Here is a 27,174-nt window from a genome sequence, read left to right on the forward strand (position 1 = left end):
ATGTCTATGGCCTCTTGTCACTGCTTATGCCAAAAATGTGCAGGGGAGACACAGAAGACAAAAAGCCAAAAGATTCACCTTGATAAACTGGGGATCTATGTTAAAACATGAAATTATTTTAAAAGAACAATTTACCTACAAATTGCTTTGCACTTTTCAAAAAAGTGCATGAAAAATGTTCAGACTTCCTGGTTCATTTAGGATAGAGACAACAAACAGTTTCTGAGAGAGCTGTGAGGAAAAGGAAACCTAGGATCTATTCCTGACTCTAACAATGAAATCACCGTGTCACCTTGAGAAAAAAACTTCACACTTTTTTGCATGAGTTTCTTCCAAAATCCACGAACAGAGTTGACAGCTTCATTGAAGGCCTCTGCAAGTGGCAGTGAACAACATTCTCTGAGCTTCCTGAAGATGCAGAATGTACTCTAATGAGGTTATAAGTAAATAAGGTCCTTGTACTAAGTAGTCTGTAATCTTTTGGGGGCAGGACTAAAGAGGAGAATAAATAGTATGTGTCATGAAAAGAACACTGGATTTAGAGTTAGGGATATGTTTTAATCTCAGCTTTGCCTTGTAGTCTGTGACCTTGTGCACTGAAGAGGCAATAGAGCTCGGTATATAAAAAACTACTCTTCCAGTCTCACTTCTCACAGACTGGCTCTATGATCTTGAATAAGACACTTAACCAATCTGTGCTCCTAGACAACTCTCTTTAAGAGTTTTAGTTGCAAACAAAATGCTTATTTGTATCAGTAAAAAATAGAGGTAATAACTATATACTATATTAATATATTAGTATAATATTACTGTGATATATTAACATAGTATATAGTTATTAGTATAGTATTTAATAGCATTAATATAGCATATAATTGTTATTAATATCACATATAATATATATATTTTAGATGTGACACATATTATATGTTAAATAAAGTTATTACTATATTATAATATATAAATTAAATTATGTATCTGGTTTTATCAAAAAGAGAAAGCACAGTATAAATAAGTGTCAGCTATTATTATTAGAATACCTTAAAGCCTTTCAATTCTGTCTATTTATCAACCTTTCAGTAAAGTGCCATCAATTTAAAATATTTTATATTTTAGTGGGTCTCCCTCCTACTGTATTCACTTGGAAAAAAGTTCTCAATAGATAAAAATCAAAACAATTCCTCCCATGCCAACTAGAAAATAATAATGGACCTAGGAAACAAGATGCACAAATTAGTGAGAATGTGTGGGGGAGGTATTTGGTATGAAGTATAGCAAGAAGAAAAATGACAAAAAAAATTTCTCAGGCTAATAAGGAGGCATCATAGCTTCTTAGAATCTATTTTTTTTGTCATTCAGGTTTTCACCTGGAAATATTAGAGAAATGGTGATTCTACTTGTTTCAGATAATAATAGATATTTCTTCTCAATTGCAATTAAGCCATTTCTTAGAGAGTCAAGTTCTTTTTTAAAATTTGTTTCAGTGATAGAAAGCTTGCATATTTTTCAGATTCCCCATCATTTCTACACCTATACAGTGTGCTGAGACAAAAGTCAACACTGTGGCCTTGGTATAAAGCCCCACTTCATAACTTGATGAACCCAGTTCTCTTTAATTGGATACAAAATTCGATACAAATTAATACAAAATTAGGAAGTTTCTTTCTTGATCACTTAGAAGTTAAGAAAATTTCTAAACAAGGTAAGCTGATATTCTCTGTAGAAATAAATGACCTGTATACTTTCAGCCCTTAGTACAATGAGTGATGCAGTAGATAAAATGGTGGTCCTAGAGTCAGAAAGTCTCATCTTCCTGAGATCAAATCTGGCCTAAGACACTTACTACTCATGTGACCCTAGGCAAGTCACTTAACCCTGTTTGCCTCAGTTCCCTTATCTGTAAAATAAGATGGAGAAGAAATGGTAAACCACTCCAGTATTTTTGCCAAGAAAACCCCAGATGGAGTCACAGAGAGCTAAACACACCTGTACAACAGTTATTTTCTTTGTTTTCCCAAGCCCTGAATTTTAGTTTTCTTTCTATCATCAGTCTACCAAATTCTGAGAAAAAGAATTCTACCATAGTTTCTCATATTTACCTATCAAAAAAGAAAACACTTTGGTTTTGTTAATCTTCACTTTGAAAAAGCAACTTGTCAAGTTTTTCATTGTCCAAGGAAAAATAAGCCTCACAGACATTTTTCTTAACTATTTCCAGTGAAAAGGTGAATAATAATAGTAATAACAGCTAGCATTTATATAGCACCTATTATGTACCCAGCACTGTGCCTAAGCACTTTACAATGATCTCATTTTATCTTCACAACAACCCTGGGAGGGAGGTGCTGTTATTGTCCCCATTTTAAAGATGGGGAAACTGAAGCAAACAGAAATCCAACGCTTTGCTCACAGTCACACAGTTAGTAAGTTTCTGAGATTACATTTGACTTCCAATCTTCCTGACTCAACTTTATCTCATAGTTGCCTCAGCTTCTCTTCTGACTTCTCTAGACTGATTTGATCCAGGGTAGGAGAAAGAATAAAAAGAGACAGAGACTGGGAGCCCAGACTGGCTTCAGGTAAGCCTCTTTGACCCCTTAGGGGCTAGAGGGACAATTCTTCACGACTTCAAGAGTTCCCCAAACACACACGCTCCCCAAAACAACACACTCTCCTTCCTGTAAGAGCTATAAAAGTCAAGGATAGAGCAAGCTTGCAAAGAATGCCCTGTAGAATTCTGCCACCAACCTTTATCCACAAAACAGATCTGGATGGGGCATGGAGCTCAGCCTGGTCAATCAGCTCCCTTTTGTGGAAGGGCTTCATCTGATTGCTCAGGTTCCACAAGATGCCCATTCTGACAGATGTCTTCAGGACGTAACTCTGAGGGCCACAGAGAGAGCCGATGTCCCAGGAGAGGGCTAGCATTGGTGCAGTCCGAGATCCTCAGAAACGAGCTCTAGGTAGTGCAGTGACACACAATTGAGATCTCTGCCTCTGTGAGAGGCCCAAGCACACCAAGAAGTTTAATGAGCAATCCCTGACTCCACATATATTAAGGAAACACCGATAGGGTTTCACATCTTCCTGGAAGGCTGGATCAGTCAGCGCTCTGAAAATGCATGTGTCATGAAGAGCAGCTGTTCGAGAGGGTGAGGAATTTAGGGTAAAGGCTCCCTAGTATTTAACTAATGGTACTCCACAAATCCAGGCCCTGTATATTTTTTAAAACTCCAGCCAAGCATAAAAAGTTCATTATTAGACCAATTTCTGCTGCCTTGGCAACACACGCCTCATGCCTGTGCTGAACTGCCCACAGTCAAGCCAAAGCCGTGTTATTGAGTGTTGAAAGGAACTACCTTCAGGTACAGTGTGTACCAGCAGGACACCCACCCCAGGCAACAACGCCAGAGACTGAGCTCCCATGACCCCTGTAATGCCACAGTGGCCATCTCCAGAAACAAATGTAATGGGAATAAATCTTTTCCACTAATAGGAGCAGACCCTTTGGGTTTGCTGAATGGTGGTGGTTTTGCATCAGCAGCTGGAGACATGGGTTTCATTTGGAATAGTGTGTTAGAACTGGGAGAGGACATTATATATAATTATTATTTTATTATACTATAATAATTATATATTTATATAACATTATCTATAATTATATTATTTTATATATTTTCTACAATGATATTAGTTGTTATATTTATAGCAATATTGTTATTAATTATACTAACATATGTTAAGTATATTATATATAATAATGTCTTTTCCCTATATATATTATATTATCATAAATGAATCTATCTACCTTCTGAGCTCATCATTATATTTCATATAAAAGATTTCTGGGCCTCAGCTGCCATTTGCTGTATTTTGTGAAAATATAACTTAACTCATGGTGTCTTAGTCCCATTCCTTGCCATATTTAACTATAGAGTATCTGACCACACAGCAGTAATTAGGAAAAGGTCTGGGACAATGTCAGGTGTGTACTATGTTGTCCAATAATATGACCTCAGGAAAGAAGAGAAGAGGGCAGGAGAGGAGGCAGAAACACCAAGCCAGCAATGCACCAACCCATGCCCTTCTCTTCCTCTCTTAGAATCTATAGGTATTCACTGACGATCCCACCTCCAGACTTAGAGGGAGCCTTTATGAGAGCTTTTACAATACATCTTCTAAGAAAGGGTCACAGAGATGAATAATTAAAAAGACAGGTAGAAAGGGGAGAGGAAAGGGAAATTTCTGCCATTGTGTGAATTACCAGATGACCATAATTTAGCCAAGAAACTTCAGGGTACTGAAACTACAAGCACAAACTCTGGCTTGGCATGAAGCAAAGGAAAACAGGAAAAAAACGGCCATTTCTACCCTCTTCCCTCAATATACTTTCTATAACAATTTATTAAGCACCTACATATCAAGCACCATCCTAGGTATATGGGATACAAAGATAAGTAAGACACGGGTCCTGCTCTCATAGAGCTTACAATATAATAACGAGAAAGTCAATGTATAACAATGATACAGTGGAAAGAGAGGTTAGTGCAAAAAAAAAGGGTCATGAAATCACTTAAATATATAGGCATGACTTTCAAGGGGAGGAAGGAGGGAGGGACAAGGACTGGAAAGTTTTCCCAGAAGTGACATATGAATTGTGAAAGGAAGGGAAGGACAGGGACATCAATAGAGAAAAGCTGCAAGGTAGGAGGTGAGGAACTCCATTCCAGGCATGGCAAATGGTCTGAGCCAAAGCACAGATAGAGAAGAGGTCAGGACAAAAATGTGAGGGAGAAAATAATCCATTGGTACTATGGGTAATACAGCTTGATAGGTATTTGAAAGGAGACCCAATTGTTGAAGAGTCTAAATGACAAGATTAGACACTTATTCCCCTCATTATACATTAGGAAGCTGTTGCAGGTTTTTGAGTAGAGGAATGACATTAAGATGATGATATATTTTAAGAAACGCTCAGCAGTGATGAGAATATATTAAGGGAGGAATAGACTGATGGCCAATTATGAGGCTATTAGGATAGTCAAGGATACACGAGATGAAGGTCTGAACTAGGGTGGTTGTAATAGAATTAAAGATAAAGGCTGAATAAAAAAATGTTTTCATCAGTAGGTATTATGGAACTGGATTACTGATTAAATGTGTGTGTGTGTGTGGAGAGAGAGAGAGAGAGAGAGAGAGAGAGAGAGAGAGAGAGAGAGAGAGAGAGAGAGAGAGAGAGAGAGAGAGAGAGAGAGAGAGAAAATAATCCCAAAGTTTTGAACTGAGGTCACTGATGGGGAGGTGGTGCTACTTATAGAAAGAGAGAAGGAGAAAGGACAGGCTAAAAGGTAGGGGGGGAGCTCAATTTCAGTTATTTTAGGGATCGGTGACATATCTGGATGTAGTTATCTAGCACATGATAAGAAGTACAAGATAGAATTTCTGGGGATAAGTTGAAGGTAGAGATGAAAAGTTGAGTTATCCACATTGACATAGTTAGAGCTGTGAGAATGATTGAGATTATTAAAAGGGTCCAAAGTAGTTTAGAAACATAGGTAAGCCTGAGGTAGAATCTTAAGGAACTTTCAGATTTAACGATCTAAAAAAGAAGAATTTTTAAAAAAAGATGAAGTCAAGGAATGGTTAGAGAGGAGTGAATGAGTAAGAAAAAAACCAAGGGAGTACATTATCACAGAAATCCTAGAAGGAGTTGATATCTAGGTCTAGTGGGGAGAATTCCTAGCCAAACGAGGAATAGAAGAGACCATAAAAGACAAATAGACAATTTTGACAACTTCTATCTTAAAAAATTCTACTAAATAAAATCAATGAAGACAGAATTAGAAAAGCAGTGGTAAAGTAGGAAAAATAGTTGCACCAAATATTACTGAGAAATGTCTGATATCTAAAATAAAAGGGAAATTGACACAAACATATAACATGAAGAGTGGCTCCCTAAGGGATAAGCCAAAGGGCATTAATAGTTTTTAAAAGAACTTCAAATAATATGTAACCAAATAAAAATATGCTCAAAATCATGAAGTCAAAAATGCAAATTAAAATAAGTGAGGTTTCATATTACACCACACAAAAACAAAAAAAAAGATGGAAACAGTTTATATTAGAGGAATTGTGAGAGACAAATTCTGATGAACCTTTCTTTTTTGTGGAGTTCCAAAGTGATTCTGTCATTCTGGATTCCAATTGGTAATCACATAAGAAAAGTGAATAAACTGTCCATATCCTGTGACCCACCAATTCCACCACAGAATAGACATCCTGAAGGAAACCAAACACAGAAACAAATGTCCATGGGCTAAGCTATATTAAGGGGGACACATCACAAATCACCACAATATTTTGTAGAATGCTCTAGATCAGGGGTTCTTTTGTGTAATTGATACACTTCTTTGGCAATTTGGTAAAACCAATGAACCTCTTTGCAGAATAACATTCTTAAATGGATAAAACAAAATATATAGAATTACAAATTGAATCAATTAATTAAAATATTTATCAAAATATTTTTAAAATATTATTTATTTTCCTTTCATTAAAATAAAAGGTAACCACAAATAATTTTTTTTTAAACTACACTGAGAATCTTAGTAAACTGCCCATGGTTTCAGCTTGAGAAAACATCTTCTCAAAAGGAAGAGGGAGATGAAAACTTCTCACATGAGGACTTAATTTCTCTATGGGCAGAACTCCTGATTCTTCAGGGCTTTTTATACAATGTCCTAATAACCTATTCATCCTATTAAGTTCTCTCCATCCATGTAGCCTATCAAAATATTTTTTTAAAAAACACAAGTTCATAGACCCCAATTTAAGAACCTCTGCCCTCTACCAAGTGAATACTCAATAAATGTTCACCAGCTTCTAGAGCTAACAGCAAATAATGGAACTGAACCAAGATCAAACACCCAAAAGTAACTGAAATCTGGTGATAAGCAAGTGAAATCAGCAAAAATTCAGAGGAAGATGCTATTTTTATAAGGAAGATCAAAAGGAAGATGGATAATGTTGATGAATCCTAATAAATTCCATCCAGCATTTGCTCATCTCAAAAATGTAATCCTAAAACATAAAAATAAAAAGGGAAACTTTATCAATACATATTTGTTAAGTACGTACTATGTGCCCTGAGCTAAAAGGCCTTCTAGCCGGTGGTTTTCACCATTGTGTTGAAAGAGATCCACTTCAGAATCAAAACTGGAAAAGAAACACCCTATAAATGATGATGTCCTCAGTAGACCCTGTTTGTGGACCACATGGTGATAATTCCAGAAAGCCTTAGTATCTTAAAGAGTCTCCTGGAAAAGACTATAGACACTAAAAAGAAAAAAAAAGGCCAAGTGGATAAAGCTTGGGTTTTTGTTTTTTTTTTATTTCTCTTCCAGTTCATGCCATAGAGTGGGAAAGACAACTTGTACCACTTGACTATCAAATCAATATGTTTATCAGGGGCAGGCAGCATAGTATAAATAGATAGTGGTGGAGCCCACCATTAAGCAGAAGGAAGAAAGCATCTTAGATTACCTTTAGGAAAATGAAAAGTTCCTTTGATGAATCCCAGGTTTCTTTTGGAAACAATGATCCACCTTTTAGATTCCAAAGAGACAAGAAACAATAATCTCTGCTCAGTTAAAAGTCAATTTCCCAATTCCTCTTATTTCTAGTGCCTTTGCTCACCGTATTTCCTATTTATCCTACATATAGCTTGTTTGTACATATTAGTTTGCCCGTTGTCTTCCCCATTAGATGTGACAGAGGCTGGCACTAAAGAAAAAGTGCCTGACTGAAGAATGTGTGAAATTGATCACCGAGACAGGGGAGGGACCCCAAGGGATTGAAATCTTGAGGAGGAGAAGACTCTGACTGGTAGAGGAGTTGATTTCTCCCAGTCTTGAGAAGCTGAAGACAGAAGGTAGAAAAAGACTTTCTCCTGAGGGTTACCCACTTTTCCTGCTGGTGACTGGAAATCTTTCCTCCAACACTTCCCAATTGAAGGGATTTTCTGAAGAGAAACCTGAGCAGACTTCACCTCAGCTCCTGTTGCCTAGGGGTCAGTCAACCTGACTTTATCTCAGGGGGCTTAGACTGCCAAGGCCTGAATTCCCCCAAAACTCGAGGAGGAAGGGAAAGGGTTTAGATAGAGCCAGGGACCCCTTTTTCCCACATTCATTTCCCATTCTTCCCTTCCCATTATTCCTTTTGTATTACCTGATTGAGTTGACATTAAAAGTTATCTGTTCCCCAAGATGAGTGTGAGTGAACAGATCAAGGGGAGACCCTTTGGTCTTGAGTAGTGGATGGGGGGACAAGAGGGACAAAAGCAAATTAGAGAGAGCAGCTTTAGCTAAGGAGGGAAGGCAGAAGAGGGAAAATCTTCAAACTCCCTCTCCTCTCTCTGAGCCAACCCTAAATATTAGGTGTCTTCCCAAACCCCGCTTTGAGAAGGAGGTTCTCCTCTCTTTCTCCCTCTCAATACTGAAAGTCTTAATCCTCTTATAATATAGATGGCACTCCAGATGGGACTCAAACCCACAATCCCCATTAGATTATCAACTCCTTGAGGGCAAGGACTGTCTTTTGCTTCTTTTTCCACTCCCAGTGCTTAGCATAGTACCTGGCACATAGAAGGTACTTAATAAATGTTTACTGACTAACAATGGAGAGGTTCATGGAATGAGGAGGATGTCACTAAGGGCCAATGAGGAGCTTTTAAGAAAAATGGGAGTTGAGGCAGTGGGGTGGCTTGGTAGATTTAGAGATGGGTAGTTCTCAGTTCAAATATGACTTCAGACACTTCCTAGCTGTATGATGCTGGGCAAGTCAATTAACTCCCATCACCTAGCCCTTACCATTCTTCTGCCTTAGAACCAATGCACAGTATTGATTCTAAGATGGAAGGTAAAGGTTTTTTTAAAAAATGGAAGTAAAAGATATCATTAGGGAGTCAAGTCAACAAACATTCGCTAAGTACCTTCAGTATGCCAGGTACCATATTAAAAGGTATGCTAGGAAAAAATGGCCTGGTAAGATAACCAGGGCAAGGAATAACAAGCGACAGGCAAAATGCTCCACTGATATCTTTGGAATGTTAGGAGAAAGTGAGGAAGGCCTCTGGCAGAGTGAATGGGCACCATGGGGGCACATAAGGTGGACAGGCGTGGAAGGAGAATATCCAAATGCAAATGGACCACAGAGTCATTTGAGGGTTTTAATATTTGAGCAAAGGACAATCCATTTCTGAACACATTAAATTATTAGCCTTTATAAAAACTGCTCATTTATCATTTAAACAGGTCATCTACAAATTACATTCCCTTTACTCTATAATGTCATAGGCCAACACTCTCCTAACTGAAATTCAGACATCCATTTGATACTATAGGGCTTCCCTACTTTGGATAAATTACTTCTGTCACTACACTTTCATAAACAAAAACATGCCTTTATGTATATTTAAGCAAATAATAGCTAGATAGACCTACTAAAATAGCTTGTACCATCATTTGAAAATAAAATCTTGGAAGGAAAACAATTCTCTGTTACCTTGAAAACAGTTTTAAAAGGTGTTTCCCTCCTCTCATTACCTCTACAAGATGACCCCATATCCCATTAGTCATGTCATTAGACCTTTAGGGTCTTCAAGGTTCCCCTGTCTTTGCATGGATTTTGGCACAAGAAGTTTTAGAGTTTGGAAGCTGCACACCATCGAAATTTAAAGGTGCTCTAGTTATTCCACTTCCATTCCCTACCCTTCTTGTTCCCATGGAAACAGGCGTCAGATGGCCAAAAAACAGGGTAAAGATAGCACCATGCCCAGTTTTCCCCACAATCTGTTTCCATGGGAACAGGAAGGGAAGGGAAGGAAAGCCTAGAGAGCCTGCAAATTTTAGTCATTGTCAGCTGGGACATGCAGACAGCTCTGGCTAAACAGTCCCATTGGCCTTTGGGACCCGACTGGCTCCTCAAGTCAATGGCAAGCCAACTGTGGGCTGGGGTCACAGGGAGAAGTAAAGAGAGCAACAAAGAAGGACATACAACCAGAGCAACAAGACTTTGGGACTCCCATTTTTGGATACTCCCAGATATGAAACAGATGGAATATTTCTTTCCCCTAACTTTCCTTAGGCCTATCCTAAGATAATGTTGATTATAGTTCATTTTTAGTTCTAGTACCTTAAAGTATAAATCAGTGAAGGATACCTTTCTCTACACAAAGAGACAAATATAATCAAAAACTTGGGCCCTGGAAGGCTCTTTGTTAAAAGTGGTAAGCTACCACTGAAGATGAGGCAATAACGGCTTATTCTTGGCTTCTGGCTATACCCAAGAGGAAAATTTGAGGAAATTTCTTAAGACATAAAAAAGATTCAGTTCTTATTTCATATTTGATTCCCCCTGTTCTATGCAATTTGAATAAGAAAGACTCTTGACACAAGGACTACTCTGACAAAAGGGATCTATATGGGAGATATATTAGATTAATTAAAAGGTTAAAAACAACTGATATAATCATCAAAGGGGATGGGAAGTAGACTCTAGAACAAAAACCTGGGACTAATAAGCATGGAGAAGAGGAGTAAGTTATTATATTTATATAACATCTTCAGGTTTGCAAAATATTTTACATGCACTCGTTTGACCATCACAAAAGCTTTATATAGCAAATATTAATAAATGTTATTCCTGTTTTATAGATGAAGAAATTGGGCCTCAGTGGAGTTGACTTACTCATGGTCATGTAGTTAATAAATGTCTGAGGTAAGATTTTGGATAGGAAAAAAAACTGACTTCATCAGAAATATTCTAAATTAAATCTACCTCAATGAGACAAAAGCAAGCTCTATCATTACAAGGACCAAGTCAATGAAGATGGAGAGAGCTTCAATATGAAATGCTATCATGAGCATTCAATAGACTTTTTAATAAATTTTTAAATTTATGATAGTAGGATGTGTGAAGTGACAAAGAGATGTAGGAGATGAATATGCCAATTTTTTAAAATAAAAGAAACAAAATGGTCTTCAAAACTTTCAAATAACATTTCTGTTCCTCAGTTTCTTTATCTGTAAAAAGATGCTGTCAGATTAAATAATCCCTAAAATTCCTTCCTATTCTAAATAATGCTATTAACAGTTAATGATTTAAAAAAAATACTCTATTCCTAAAGCAAAACATACAGTATGAAACTAGACACTACTCTTAAAAAAAAAAAAAACACTTTTATTTCAGTGCTGGACCACAATATATCATTTAAACTATACATACAAAAAGGCCAATGCTTCTAACAGATGCAAGATAGTAGCAAAGTATCTTCCTTTTTTTTTTAGACAAATAAATTAAATGACCTGCCCAGAATCATACAACTAGAAAAGGTCGAAGACAGAATTTGAACTAGGCTCTTCCTAACTCTAGGCCTGGAACTCTATTCACTTCACATCTATCTATCTATCTATCTATCTATCTATCTATCTATCTATCTATCTATCTGTCCCAGGATAGTATTTTAAGAAGTTCCCTTCTTTCCCATGTGAAAATTAGAAGAATAAATGTCAACATATTCTTCCATTAAAACCAATTACATACCCCATTCTAAATCTTGAAAATTATAACAAAAGCAAATAATTCCGCTAAGAATCACTGAAATATTTTAAATAATATTATGGTACTAAAGCTTCAAAGAAGAAAGAAAAATCAATGACTTGATTAGTCAGCATATAAGCAACAAAGATAGCTAAGCATTTTGCACAGGCCTATAATCCCATGTGGCCAAGGAAAACTCACATACAGGCTGTGGTGTTCATTTGTATTCCACAGAAGCAAAAATACGCACATATATTTATATGTGTGTGTAGAATGTCACGCATAGATTTTTTATATAAAAAAGCTATGAAATAATATGGAAATCCATTTACTTTTTAGGATTCTGAAGCAGATTCAGTCACATTCTATAACTGGTGTGACCAAAAAACCAAAGCTTATATAGAGAATTTCTCCATTAGGTATCAACCATGCAATGACCAGTATAGACAAAGTAGACAGCTGCCCAAAATACTGTATACGGAGGAAATCTTTCAGTATGCTTTTAATAAATGCATATATTATAATGCCCTAAGTCACAAAGCTCTTTGGCACATACATATTTACTTTATGATAAATAAAGTCATGAGAACAGGGACCATGATTTAATCATCTAGGCACCTTTCCCAGTACATCAAACACTGCTCTGTACAGAACAAGGCCTGAACCTGTGATTTCATTATAGAAAGCTCCCAGGCAAGGAAACTTCCTCTGACCATATCAGTCAGCTGTTCTATATGACTTCTAGCCTTAGAAAATCGCATGGACTACCAGAGGTTGGTAAAATGACTCATCTATGGTCTCATGGTCAGTAGGTGTCAGAGGTAGGATTTGAATCCAGGTCCTCCTCACCAGGGTAGCTAGGTGACAGAGTGGATAGAATACGGAACCTAAAGTCAGAAAGACTCGTCTTCCTGAGTTTAAATCCAGCCTCAGACACTTATTAGCTGTGTGAACCTGGGCAAGTCATTTAATCCTGTTTGCTTCCGTTTTCTCACATGTCAAATGAGCCAGAGAAGTAAATAGCAAACCACTCCAATATCTCTGCCAAGGAAACCCCAAATGGGGTCACAGAATCAGACCCAATTGAAAACAACAGAACCACAAGAACAAACTCTATCATTCTCTCTCTTTTTATATAGTAGACACTTAACAAATGGGAATGGGAGGTGAATGAAGTTAGATGAATGAATAAGCCTAAAATCATTAAGCACGAAAACAAAGATTTCAGGAAAACTGGGGAGTGGAGGGAGAAAATACAAGCATTTTTTTCTGGGAAAGATCGGGGAATTTTATCAGACTACAAACTCAACACGAGTGAGCAGAGTGATTAGCCAACAAAGCTAACACCATCTTGGGCTTTCTTAGGAGACGCAAAGGATTTCTGGGACGGGAAAGTAATAGTCTCTCTAGATTCTCCCAGCACTGGTCATTCTTCATCTGAGGACTCCATCCTGGAGACCAGAGAGAGCGTAAGGACCCAGATAAAAGAGAGAGTCTCCAGAGGAAGGCCACAAGAGCACCAAAGAGCCTTAGAGCCACAGCACAGAAGAGTCAGTGGTAGGAAATGGCCAGGTTTATCCTAGAGAAGAGAAAACTCCAAGCTGCCATGAGGATGGTCTTCTATGGGGACAGGGAATGAGACTTGTTCTTGAATCTAAAGGGCTGAGTCCAGAACAATGCATAGAAATCAGAAAGAAGCCATGTTAGGCTTCGGATCCGAAAAAACTTTCTGCCCCAAGATGTGGTGGGTTTCCCTTCCTTGAGAATTTTCAAGTAGAAGCCAGGATGTCTACTTGTCATGTAAATAGTTGTGGAGGTTCCTTTCAACTAGACAACTAACGAAGTCCTTCCAACTCACAAAATCTGAGATTCAATGATTCAGAGCTTACTTAAGAGTGTAGGAATGCCCTGTTTCAATTCCATTGACAGGACAATTAAGATGAAATAAATCAGTATGGAATAGGGTTAACACAAAACAAGCTGGGTTTACTAACACTTTGAATTGCTGACACTAACAAATGGACCAAAATATTCTAAATTTCCAAAGGTAAGCATATCTATAATTTTTGAGAGTATCTATCATATTCTAGCTCCACTGAAATATACCAAATTGTGAAAGAACCTAGTTAGAGTAATATTTATTATAATGTGAGTGTCATCCTTTTGGAAAGGGGCTCACATAAGGGTCCCAAGCTATGTTCATGCCATTTATAATAGACAGTAATGGCTTAGTTGATATAGTCAGTTCTGTTGTAGCAACATATGGGTTCCCCAGAAGCTTGTACTACAAAAAATTGGACAACAAAAACCAAAGGGCTTATTGGAAATATGGACTAAAGGACACAATGTTCGAAAACTTCAAAAGTGACAATAAAAAAAGAAAGGAAGCTTTTGATAAAGTAGCATGCTTTTGTATACTTTCAATTGCAAAGAAATGTATAAAAACTACAATAAATTATGGCACCATCCACTGTACCCAAGTACCCACAGCTCAAGCTGGCAAAGTCGCCTGCAAGTTGAACTGGCTACAGCTAAGGCCACAATGGACCATAAGTCATATCAGAGGGTAGGGATGGCGCCAGTGCTCCTCTGCCCATAGCAACTACTGCACCAGAAGATATCCAATAAATATGTCACTTTACCTTGAAAAAGATCTGAAGTTTGCTTGTGGAAGTGGGATTGAAGCTTATAAGTTATTGCAAAGTGGTGCCATTTTCTGTATTCTTACTGTTTCTTGAGAAAGAAATCACACATATGCAAACTTAAAATTCAGGTTGTACTCAAAATGTTCCATAATATATCAATCATGATGAAACAAATTCACATTTTCAAAACAAATGTTATAGCATAACTGACTGTATAGTATATTTCTCACAAACCTTTAGAAAAAAAAGTCATGTAAGCTAGATATATATTATTCACCACCAGATTCTAAACCCCTATGGCCCTTACTGTAATAGGAGTTTAGTTTTAAGAAAAGTTGGTTTATTTGTGGACAATGATTTAAAAGAAACTAGAATCCTATCTCAATCATTTCATCCTAATTTTTTGTTTCTAAAAATAGAGTCCACTCAAAAGAGCTTTTCCCTATATTTATCTAGATCTGGCCACTCCAAATATCCTAGCAACTTCCAGAATTTGTTTAAAGAGCTGCTACTATCTAGCTACTAGATGGCACACTTGTTTGTATTGTGATATCTGCTTATTTATATTTTTCTTGTTAGTCTACTCTCTCCCATTAAATTCATTTCAACAAACACTTATTAAGCACTCACTATGTCCAGAGCACTATGGTAGGTACAGATAAAAGAAGGCGTAGTCCTGAACCTCACAGACTTACACTTTAGTAGGAGGTATGTGTGTGGGATGGGGGGAGACAGTATGCTCCTTTCTCTAGACAGATAAATTACAAAGAGGATGGAGGAGGGAGGGAGGGAAAGACAGAGGGGAAAGAGGAAGAGTTTGGGAAAGAAGAGACAGAGAGAGAAGAAGAGAGAAAAAGGGGAAGTGGAAGAGACAGAGAGGGGGTAGCAAAGGATGAAGGAGCTGCACAGTATCATGAACACAATAAATATGAGCTTGGACAGATTTCAGGCAAGAATAGAGGATAAAAGGGCATGGTGTGCTATGGTCTGTGGGGTCATAAAGAGTCAGACACAATGAAAGAATAAACAAATTGATTTTAATAGAGAAGAGATCTCAGAAAGAGGTCTCATATAAAAAAATATACAGGGAACTTTGTCAAATTCATGGAAATAAGAGCTATCCCCAAATTGATAAATGGCGAAAGATGAATGGACAGCTTTTGTATGAAAAAATCAAAGCCATATACAGGTACATGAAAAAAATGCTCAAATTCATTACCATTAGGAAAATGCAAATGAAAACAATTCAGAGGTATTATCTTACCCCCATCAGATTGGCTAAAATAATAAAAGAGAAAAATGACAAATATTGGAGATGATGTGGAAATGTGGAAACATTAAGACACTGTTAGTAGAGCTGTGAACTGATCCAACCATTTTGGAGAGCAATCTGGAATTACATTCAGAGAACTAACTATTTAGACTAGTATTGTTGGATCTATTTCTCAAGGAGATGGGGGGGAAAGGGAAAGAACCTATGGGTTCCAAAATATAATGACTCTCCTTGTAGTGGCAAAGAACTGGAAACTAGAGGGACATCCATCAGTTGGGGGATGGCTAAAGAAATTGTGGAATTATAATTGATGACAGAATACTATTGCACCATAAGAAACAATGAACAGATTAATTTTTTTATAAAAACTTAGGAAAGAACTACATGGGATAATAAAAAGTAAAAGTAAAAGAACCAAGGGATCATTTATTAAATGTTTGAAGAGTATTGTGAATATTCGCCTCTAGGGAACAAACTGAGAAGTTGAAATATGAAAGACACAGACTGTGTATGTTGCCAGATGATGGTTTCTATGGTGTAAGGTGAAGAGGGATGTGCTGAATACATTATTAAACAGAGAAGGGATACAGTCATATATAAATAAGAGTAATCTAAGGATGAGATGAAGAATGGATGTGCAGCAAAAGGGCACAAAGGAAACTAGCTAAGAAGTACCAATGCATTAAGAACCAAGAAGGTTATTTACATAGTTTAGGCATAAGTTCAATGAACAGAATTTCAGCAATTTACTAAGTTTGAATGCTGATGGTGTTGAAGAGTCACATAAGTAGGCAAATGAGGATGTTATTAGCAGAAATAGTAAAGTTGGGGCGGAAGGGGAATATTTAAGGAGAAGATAGAGATGTCAATCCTTTTTAGTTTGTGCTGTGGCACAAGACTAAGACACCCAGGGGAAATGTTTAATTATGTAATTGGAGATGACCAAATTTGGAGCTGAAGAGAGAGGTTAAGTGTGTACTGAGTATCTGCATGTTTACATGTGTACATTAATATACACATCTTTGAGGACTTTTCCTTATACTTTAGCTCAGCATGTAGCAAGAATTTAATATTTACTAAAAAAGCTTCTCCTCGAAAGCACAGACTGGAAATCATGACCTTTTAATATCTACCTTCAAAAGAAACCAGTGGCATAAGGAATAGTTTCACTTTTAACTTGCTTAGTATTGCATATATCCTAGAAATTCTGAACTAAGGAGATCAGAGACCATGTTCAATCCTCTAATTTTACATTATGAGGTCACTATGCAGAGCTGTGAAATGGTCTTACCCATGATCAGAGGAGTCATAAATGCCAGGAAAAGGATCTGAACCCAGGTCTTCTGGCTCCAAAACCAGGGCACTCTTCATTTTACTGTACTACCATCTGGGCCCTAGTTTATAAATTCAATTTTTGGAAATAGGATCCTAATTTAAATATATTAAGGACTCAGAGAATGAGGTAAGAAACTAATCAATAAAACTAATGGCTTCAGTAAAGTAGCAAAATACAAAAGAAAGCCACAGAAGATCATTAGTACTTCTGCAAATTTATAACTATTAAAAACAAAGAACAAAGTATAAAAAGAAAAATACTATTCATGCAAAAGGCACAAAATCTCTGGGAATAAGCTTATTGAGGCATATTTGGGATTCATATTAATACAATTACAAAACCTTATTTACAAGAATTAAAGCAGCTTTTCATTGGAATTATCCACTGATATGGTTAGAGCAGATGAACATAATAAAAGTAATACTACCTAAATTCACTTACAGATTTAATGCTATGCCTTTGAAACTATGATATTTTACAGAGCTAGATAGGATAATCAAAAAATTCACTTGGAGGAACAAAAGGTCTCGAATCTCAAAGGGAGCAATATGGAGAATGGGGATGGAATAGATATGAAGAGACTATAGTTGTACCAGATATATATATATATATATATATAGCACATCATAAAGCCAGAAGTCATCAAAACTATTTGGTACTGTATAAAAACAAAAAAGAGGAAAGAGCAATGAAATAAAATAAAGTAAGATCCAGAAGGAAACAAGCATTATATGTTTCAAGAACGTAAACTGGTAAGGAAAGGATTCCCTTCTGAGCAAGAACTTCTGGGAAAATTGCAAATCAGCTGGATGGAAACTTGGTTTATTTAAGCAATTGATGCTATATATCACAATAGATGAGCAAGTTAAAGAGTAATAATAATAGCTAGCATCTCCATAAAGCCAACTGTGTGCCATATATATAGGAACTTCAGACAACTGACAATCACACAAAAAATGCTACAAATAATAAATAATCAGAAAAGTGTACATCGAAACAACTCTTAAGATCTGACCTCATACTTATCACATTGATAAGATTAAAAAAGAGAAACCATAATAGAAGAATCATAGGAAGACAGACATTATAATGTACTGTTGATAGCTGTGACAGTGTAACTATTATATAATACTACTTAGAATTATGCAAGAAAAGTCAATGAACTCTTCATAAATCCTAACCAATCAGTTCTACTAACAAGGCAAATATCCCAAAGAGGTCAAAGATAGAAAGAAAAGTTCCAGATATACATTAAATTCTCGGAAGAATGGCAGAGTGATAAAGAGTTGGCCTCACAATTTGGAAAGCTTGGATTGAAGTACCAACTCATTACACTGACTGAGTGATCCTGAATAAGTCATTTAGCTTTGGCAGTGCCTCCAAACAACGGTCTGAGAGCACTATCATCTTCAATTTACATCAGTAGAAGCCATTTCCTCAGAGGAAATTCTCTCCACTAGTGAAATTCCAGTCTCAATCATTCACAGCAGTATTTTTTTTTGCAATAGCAAAAAAACTGAAAGCAAAAGTAGGTACTCCTCAATTAAAGAATTGCATATGAATTTAATGGAATATTATTCATTATAAGGAAGAAAGATGATGATAAATTCAGAGAAATAAAGATTTATATAAACTGATAACAAAGGGAAGAAGACACCCCCCCCAAAATGCCCAATAAACAAAAGAAATGAAAGTAACCCAAAAGGGCAACTGCATTAAGATTAAGTACAGTGACTCTTAGTGACCACAAGCAACACACTTACTTCCTCTCACTAGATAGGGGGAGATTAGAGATGTAATATAGTGTCATGGGAGCTAGAAGGGAACTCTTTGTGTTACAGTTGTTCTTGCTTAAATGTTTTTGTGTGTTACAAGGAAGTGGTTCATAGGCTGTTTGGGAATTATGGCGATACTCAAAATAGCATCAATAAAAAATTTTAAATAGACTACCCCAGCAATATCACTGTTGGGTCTGTTCCCAAGGAGATCAGGGAAAAGAACCTGTATGTTCCAAAATTTTTATAGCAGCTCTCTTTGTGGTGACAAAGAATTCAAAATTGAAGGGATGTCCATCAATTGGGGAATGACTAAACAAATTGTGGTATTCAATTGTGATGGAATACTATATTGTGCCATACAATAACAATAAGCAGGCTAATATTTTTAAAAATTTGAGAAGAATTACATAGGATAATGAATAGTGAAATGAATAAAACCATGTGCTACAGAATTAATACTGAAAGAATAAATTGTGAATGTTACCTCCAGAAAGGGATCTAAAAAGTGAAAATATGAAAGACTTAATTTTCATGAGTATGTCTCTCTCCTGGAGGAACACTTATGTAATGGGAAGAATTTGGGAAGGGGCTAGGACACTTGTGGATAAATTTTATTAACAAATAAATGAGTTCTTTTTAATAAGAGGAGAATGGAATAATATCCAGAAGGAAACACAGACAAGACATGCTTTGAAAATTTAGTGTGGGATTTGTTATGTAGTTATGAAGAAAAGCAAGCTAAACACTTAAGAGATTTGTGATTTCATTTATGTATAATCTTTTTCTTTGTATATAGAAATGCTTATTTCATTTGGTTTTATAAAATTTTGAATAAAAAATTAAAAGAAAAAATAGATATCCTAGGAGAACTTTTATCTAAAGGAAGCCTATGCTAAATCTTTTTTTAAAAATTCTTTCCCAGGGGGGCAGCAGGGTAGCTCAGTGGCTAGGTTCAAATCTGGCCTCAGATACTTCCCAGCTGTGTGACCTTGGGCAAGTCACTTAATCCCCATTGCCTAACCCTTACCACTCTTCTGCCTTGGAACCAATACAAAGTATTGATTCCAAGATGGAAGGTAAGGATTTTTAAAAAAATTATTTTTTAAAATAAAAAATTAAATAAAAGAATTTCTTTCTCAGAATAAATGCTTCTTCTCTAATTAATGCTATACAGATTTGACTTTTCATATATTGAGTTTTTCTGGAAGGGAGATATACCTGAACCTAATTACAAGGCATCTTGACTGGGAACTCTGACTTGAAATGCCTGTATATAAACAATAGTAACAGTTTCCTAAGAACTCATGCCAGCAAGGGCTGGCCTACTGGGAATTAGCCCTCAGCTCCCAAAAAGACCCAGAACTCTAACAGGCAACAGTCCAATTCTCCAGTCTCTTTCTCTTAGTCACATTCTCCAGCCCTACTTATTACCTACCAATTTCCCCATAAACGATTTTTATGAAAATTTTAGGCTACATAAACTGGAATAGTGTTTGTTGGTGCCACTTGCAAACTCAAGAATGGTAGGAAGTACTTTTCCTCTCTTTTAAACTCTTCCCCCCACCCCTTCATGCAAACTTCTCTGAAACCCTGCCAGGTCATCTTATTTATTGTGGGTCCTTAGATATCCCACAGGCTGTGTCCTGGGATTCTTTTTTCTCCAGAAGATCTCCTCAGCTCCCATCACCTCAATTATGACCTCTAGGATAATCAAGTCACAGGATTGTGGATGAAGAGCTAGAAGGCATCACAGATATCATTTAATACAGTCTCATTTTATATTTAATCCAATCTCTTATCATTTTATTGAAGAGTCAATTAAGATCCAGGAGAAACATGTAGTTAATAGTACAATCAGGATTTGAACTAAGGTTCTTATTCTTCAAATTTGCAATTTCTGTTAGTGTACTATATTGCCTCTTGATTAAGCAGCTGACTTCCAAATTGACATATCCAAGTTTTAAGTGCCATCTCCAAGCCAAAGATTCCTTGATTCTCTTAAATGCTAAGACAAATATGCTCTTTTTTTCTCATATTACTCTACACGTACCTATCTGTATATGAATATAAGAATTAATATGCATTTGCCAGACACTATGTCCAACATGTAAAGCTACAAATATAAATAGTCCTAGCTCTCAAGGAGCTCATAGTCGAAGATGGAGAGAGAAAGTTGCAGTTCATTCTTCATTTTTGAAGAGTATCAATGTCAGGACAAAAGACAGGAGGACTGGTGATGGACTGGGATGCAGTGGATGCCCTCAGCATCTTTCGAGTCCAACCAAGCTCCAAGACCTCTATAGCACCTGCTTTAGCTGCCTTCTCAGCCATTGGAACACACTGTTTTCATCCTCACATTCTACTGGGGAAACTGTTCACATTTTGGGGGCAGACATTGCCCCCACTCACCAATCAAGTCTGAAGCCTGTTGATTTACCCTTCAACTTTATCTAACCCATCTGCTGAGATTGTTTTACCTGGGTGCAGTCACAGGTCATTCTACACCTTCCAGGAGCCACAGGTGAGAGTTGGGTGACAGGTGGACATCCAAGGTAGATAAGCAGCCCTGTAAAGGATCAGCAAGCCCTCACACCGAAGGTGCTGATCCTCCCTGAACACCCCACACTTTTAGAGGAGGGGTGATTTGGTGTGAAGGCTAGAAAGTCACAGAGATACAGAATGGAGCCTCAGGGTGAGAGATGGTATTTTGCAAAAGAAATGAGTTGCAAGGAAGTGCCAGGCAACTGTCATTGACCCTTTTCTCAGGTTAACACTGCTGCTAGGGAGGACATCTTAAATTGGCTAGGTTACATAAAACCCTAGCCAAGCATCCATACATGTTTTAAGATGTTTAACTCCCATTTTACAGTATGCTTTAGTATCCCGTTTTACAAGGGTGAGTGATGTGCCCTTTCCAAAAGAACAGTAGTATTGATTCAATCAAGGTTTCTATGACAGACTGCATGGGATAGTGGATTAGGCACTGAATTTAGAATAAGGAAGATCTGGGATCAGCTCATGCCTGAGATATGTGGTCCTGGGCAAACAACTTAACTTCTCTGTGCTTCAGTTTCTTCACGTGTAAAATAAAGAGATTGAACTTTATGGCCTCCAAAAGTCACTTTGAATTCTAAAGCTATGGTCTTATGATCCTAGAGCAAGAAGTGAAAAGAGGGAAGGGGTAAATGTACCTGCAGCAGCATGGCCAAAGATGACCACCATGAAGCATCATCCAGTATATATAACTGGTAGCAGTCACTAAGATTGCCCAGCACGTTTTGCCCACTATCCCAGGTCCTAGCATCTCAAGACCTCTGGTACCCGTGTCCAGTTCTAGCAGCCGAGCCGTGTGGCTGAGAGGAAGAATGAAAGCAAATTTCCTAAGTTTCCTAGAGGCCAGGGACAATGGGATGGGGGTGAAGGGTGTTCCCATTCCCGGGTCTGATCATAGCACAGTAGCTTAAATTATTGTTTATTTCTCCTGGGATCAGAGATGCTCTGCCCTCTCCCCAGTCTACCCCAAACCATCCAGGCAGAACCGAGTGCTGTTGAACCATCTGGGTGGCCAGAAGTTAGGCAGGCTCCTGGGGCCTATAAATCACCCACGGTGAAGATAATCATTACTTTTCCTCATAAACAGGAGGGTGCTTAGATCAACAACAACAAAAAGCACTGATGATGTTGATGGCATAATTAACACATAATGCTCAAAAAGTCATCAGTCACCTTGCCTCTATGAAGAACACTAATGCCCCCCACCCATCAGAAAGAAAAAGGGGAGCCGCAAAACCCAGCACCCTGCTTCTCCTCGGAAGGGTGCCCAGAAGGAGAGCGATAGTGGTTACCGCTGCCTGTTGGATTTCAGACAAAGCGGACTCCCCCGTGCACATCTGTGTCTGGGAAGATCCTGCTGACGATGCGAATGAGATGCCAGCCCGGCTGTCACTCAGGCTCTCCCACAAGAGTCGGTTTATGCCCAAGTTCCTGGGATGGCAAAAACGCCGTCACCTTCTCAGTAATGCTGTTCATTCACCTCCACCATATTTTTGGCAGGGAAGACAAGGTGGGGCCTGTTTTTAAAGGGATCAGACTGGATTAAAAAACTAGGAGCTCCTGGCTCCCAAGCTTAGGCTCTGAAACAAGAGAACTCTCATCCTAGTCTAAAACCAAAAGCTTTCAGGATTGCTTATATTCTCACAGATTTTCCCCCCATGTTGCTATGGGAGAGGCAACTTGCCTTTCAAATCTTAATTTAAGGAAATTCAAAAGTATATCTGAATAAGTGATTCCCAATCTCCTTCATCTATCCACTCAGGCAGAAAGTCTCTGGCAAAATGTGATGGGGATAGAAGCTTGTCTTCCTCCTCTATTGCACTTTAGAATGTGAGGGCAGAATTTGGAAGGGAGGGCACTGTGGCATCCCAGCTTCACGATTTCCTGTCTCTGTGAACTCTGTGAGTCAGTCATAGCCTCCCTGTGGCTCCATTTCTTCATCTCTAAAAAGGGGAGAGTAGACTCGATAGATTTGAAGGTCCCTTCCAGCTCAAGACTTATCTGATCCTAAAAAACCAGACTCATTGGCCTTGTAGCAAGGCAGGTACCACCTGTCCCTTCTGGTTCACCAGAAGTTATTCCATGACCAGCTAAGGGCAGAAAGAAAAGATCAGGTAATCATCTTCAGTTCATAAGACCCCTGGGAGATCCAACCCAAAGAAATATCCTACTAGATGTTTAATAGCATATTGACAGTCAAATAAATATGTATTAAACATAAGTATTGAAGATACAATGAAAGGCAAAAGATAGTTCCCACCCACAAGGATCTGACAATCTAATGCAGGAACTTGCAAATAACTATGTACAAATAAGCTCTCGGAAGAATAAAGAGGGAATAATCAAAAGATGGAGGGCAAAACAAAGATTGGGTTAATTTGAGGACTATACCAGATAATCAGGATAAATCTGGGGCTAGACTTAGATTCAGATGACCTGGGTTGGAATCCAAGATCCACCATTTAGAAGCTGTGTGATCTCAGATGATTTATATTATTTCTGTGAACCTCAGTTACTCATGTATAAAACAGAAATGGTCAAACTTGTACTCTCAATCGAGAAAAGTAGCTCTCAGTAAAGTGTTTTGTGAACTACACAGCACTAGAGAAATGAGAGCTATTCCTTAAAATATACAGGCCTAATGTGGGTCCAGTCCAGGCCTTCATACTGAATAATAGAAAATGGCATTTCAAAGTATTTTGTAGTTTACAAAAAGTTTTCTTTATAGCAATCTTATGACATAGGTGATACAATTATAAGCATTCTAATTTTACCAATGGGTAAAATTGAGGCTTATAGAATTTTTGGCTTATCTACACATTCTAGTGAATGTGGAAGGGACAAGTGACTATCTGCTTAGTTATATAAAAAAGAAGCAGCATGAAGTATTAGAAAAACAGTTGAGGAGTCTGGAGACTTGGGTTCAATTTGTGCCTCTAACACATACTGGTTGCTGACCTTGGACAAATCACTTCACATCTTAATGACCTAAGCATCTCCCAAGACTATAAATTGCAAGTAGGTATTAATCAAAAAGAGTTTCTTCCAGAGAGTTGTCAATCTAACGTGATTGGCTCTCCCGGTGGTCAGTGACCAGAGCAACCAGGGTCTTGGGACTCTGTGTGGGTTTGTATCATGTAGCTCTGTGTAGAGGCCTTGAGGAAAGCACTGAACCCCTTTCCTTAATCAAAGTGTGGTTTTTCTGACTAAAAAAAAGGGGAGCTTCTTCCAGAGGAATTCCATATGTCAGTGAAATCATAGGTTTTGTCAAAATTTTAAATGACCAGATTGTAGTATCCCAGCCTGAAGTGAGCAATTTCAAGTGAGCCATTACCTTAGCTCTTAACCTCCTTTCAGGTCTATTCCTTTTTCATTCTCCTCTTTTAATTAATTAATTAATTAAATAATTTTTTTTTTAAATTAAAAAAATGTTAAAAACATTTAATGCCCTCAGAGGAGGGAAGGGGGAGGGGGGGATTACCTAGGTATTTTAATGTAACAAACAAACAAATGAATAAATTCTACAACACCCTTCCATGTCTTATTCCTGCTCAGCCTCTCTCTAAGATCTCATACTGTTTTATCTGGTCACTATTCTTCTCAAAATGCTTGCAAATGATACTTTTAACAATATATGTTGGAATTTTGCCAGATACCAAAATTAAGCTCACTAGCTTATGATTTGGTTAACTAGAAAAGATTACCAGCCTTGTAGTCAGGAAGAGTCCTTCCTGGGTTCAAACTGGGACTCAGACACTCACTAGCTCTGTGACGCTAGGCAAGTCGTTTAACTCCTTGTGCCTTGGTTTCTTCATCAGTAAAATGAGCTGGAGAAGGAATGCCAAACCACTCCAGAATCTTTGCAAAGAAAACCTCAGATGGAGCACAGTGTCAGACATAACTGAAACAACTGAACAACAACTACAATAATCCTATAATTTAAGGAATCTACTTCCATGCTGGGAATCAAAATCCTGACCTGGAGTTCAAATTCTGGATCTCCATCAAAATAATTAAACTAGGAGCAGCTAGGTGTCTCATTGGATTGAGAGCCAAGCCTAGAGGGGAAGTCCTAGGTTCAGATCTCTCAGACCCTTCCTAGCTGTGTGACTCTGGGCAACTCATTTAACTCCAGTGGCCTTATTACTGTTCTGCCTTGGAACCAATACTTAGTTTTGATTCCAAGACACAAGATAATGATTTTTCAAAAATACTTAAATTCCTGAGACTCAGTTGCCTTACCTATTAACTGAAGGGGCTGAACTGGTCAATCTGCAAGGTTCCCCCCACCCCTAACTCCAAATCTAAGCATTTTAGGAGCTATCTTCCTAGCACCTTCTGCCATACCTTATTCTGCACAATTGTAAAGCCAGCTTTGGTAACTCTATTTTACATTCTTTCAACTTTACTCCCTATGTATCCTAAGTGTACTGAAAAACCAGCCAAATACCAAAATGCTCTTCTGCAAACCATTCTGTTTGGTATTCAGCGGTTCAAGGTGTCTCAGGAGGCAGAAATCAAAGAAGATAGGAGAGCCTTGTGGTGAGAGGAACAAATTCTAAGAAAAAAATTAAGAGAAGAATTATGTCTTTGTATTCCCAGCACCTAACACAATGTTTAGCATATTGAATTAAAGAGTTTCATAAATGCTCATTTATTTGGCCTTCTACAAAGGTTGGATAACCACTTTTTACATATGTTATAAAGGGTATTCTTGGTCAGGTATTGGTTGGATTAAGCAGACTCAGCTGCCCCTTCCAACTCAGAGATTAGGTGCTTTGGGTAACAAACACATAGACCAAGAAGGAAAGTCACAAAAGTTTAGTCTCCCACTTGTCCTAGAAAAATAGGTTTGGAGAAAAGGAAAGAATACATGGAGAATATAAATAAAGGGGAAATTAATCTAATTTAATTAAAATAGTGCCAAAATTTTCATTGAGAAATCCTAAATGTATAAAGGTCTAATTAATGAAAATGGGCAAGTCTAAGTTAAGCAAAAGGTGGAAGACACCATATAAACCAACCGATTCTCTAATCAAAAGAAGCTGCTAAGAATTCAAACTAGCCCTCAGTTATAAGTAACTCCCAATATTTTTAGTGCTCTAATCTTGGCACCTGCTCCTACTACTGTCACCACAAAGATCACGGAGAGCTTCAGACCAATACAATGCCTAAGAAGAAACATTTAAGTTCATATTCAGGTTAATGTTCTGCAGGCAAGCTATTGCAGAGAATAACATTAAAATCCAAATTTGTTTCTGTAGAGAAAGAAATTTATATCTCTGTTTAGAAATCCTGTTCTTTAATCTCCTTACATATATTATTTAAAACAATTCTCTGTGTGTGTGTGTTTTGTAACTTAAAAGGGAGTAGTTTGTCAAAGTTTATAAAAAGGAGTTAAAACTACAGCTATGAATAAAGGGAATAAGTACACTTAAATCGCAATATTCAGAATTAGAGAAGACTCTAGTGCCTACAAAGTTCATCCTGTGCCCATTAAAGAGGCTGCTCTTCAACACATACAATACAATCTCTGCTTGGAGAGCTCCAGGCCAGAGAGTCCACTACCTTCTGAGGCTGCCCATTCTACTCCTGAATGGCTCTGACTGGTAAGAAGCTTTTTCCTGATATCAAGACTAAATTTGCCTCTTTGCAGCTAGATCCTGCCATTTAGAGCCTAACAGAACAAATCTAGTCCTTTTTCCTCCTGATAAACTTTAAAATCCATTCCTTTTTTTGTCTGAAGGTTAATCATACACAGTTTCCTCAGCTAACCATCCTCATCATCACCATATCACTATGAGTCATCATCACCACCATTGCCTAGTACTTATGTGGTGCTTTAAGATTTTCAAAGCATATATATATATATATATATATATATATACATATATATATATAATATATATAATATAATCTATCTATATCTATATTAGATATAATATAATATCTAATAAAATATAATATAATATATATAATATAATATAATTT

The 27,174-nt window shown here is 37.4% G+C and overlaps 1 protein-coding gene across 10 annotated transcripts in view; it reads right to left on the reverse strand.

The window, feature by feature from the left end:
* LDLRAD4 (low density lipoprotein receptor class A domain containing 4) overlaps positions 1-27,174 on the reverse strand; it is a 637,530-nt gene that overhangs the window by 396,420 nt on the left and 213,936 nt on the right. For 2 of the 10 annotated variants that reach the window (XM_056820772.1, XM_056820773.1), the window contains exon 3: positions 7,543-7,604. The exons of the other annotated variants lie outside the window; for them this stretch is intronic. The gene's annotated coding sequence lies outside the window, so the exon portion shown is untranslated. The remainder of the gene's footprint in view (positions 1-7,542; positions 7,605-27,174) is intronic. 10 annotated transcript variants of the gene reach the window in all.

The sequence above is a fragment of the Monodelphis domestica genome, chromosome 3, assembly GCF_027887165.1.
Source record: "Monodelphis domestica isolate mMonDom1 chromosome 3, mMonDom1.pri, whole genome shotgun sequence".
Classification (NCBI taxonomy): domain Eukaryota; kingdom Metazoa; phylum Chordata; class Mammalia; order Didelphimorphia; family Didelphidae; genus Monodelphis; species Monodelphis domestica.